The sequence below is a fragment of the Pleuronectes platessa genome, chromosome 5 (genome assembly GCF_947347685.1).
Source record: "Pleuronectes platessa chromosome 5, fPlePla1.1, whole genome shotgun sequence".
Taxonomy (NCBI): Eukaryota; Metazoa; Chordata; class Actinopteri; order Pleuronectiformes; family Pleuronectidae; genus Pleuronectes; species Pleuronectes platessa.
In genome coordinates this window covers 6,492,405-6,492,997 of record NC_070630.1, presented here as the reverse complement: position 1 = coordinate 6,492,997, position 593 = coordinate 6,492,405, and positions in this window count along the sequence as shown.

Below are 593 nucleotides of genomic sequence, written 5' to 3'. Positions count from 1 at the left end.
GCTGCAGCCACATGATGGAGGCTTTATATATCTGCCATGGAAACACATGTGGAAACTCCTGTCCAACGCCGAAGCTTACTTATTCGGTCCAAAGACTTCTCCACTGTGGGGTGATTTCTGATTGTAAAATGTAAACAACTGCCCCCCCCAACTGCATTTCGCTTTGACTGCTTTTCTCAGTGAAGGCTTATGTGTAAGGGGTTTGTATACCTTGTGTTATAAACAACACATGCCCGTGTTGCCTCTGTGCACTAAACAGCCTTCACACACGGTTTCAACTTCCAAATATTCTGATAGTCATTGCAAAAGTTCAGAATTATGAATTAAATTTCAAATTATTCTTAATTGCAAAGGTTTGCTGGTCACAAGATGATTACTTCTTCAATAAAAACATAAATTCTCAGTCTTTGTGTGCTGGCAGTATCCAGTGTCCACATCACACTTTACAGTAGTAAAGAGAACACTTTACATTTTCAGCAGATGAATGTGAAAACCAGCCACATATCCATCACTTGGCTCAGTGCAGGTCAAACATGTTCAGTGTTAGGAGGAAGTGGGAACGCAGCATCAGTACCTGTGTAGCCCAAAGTGTT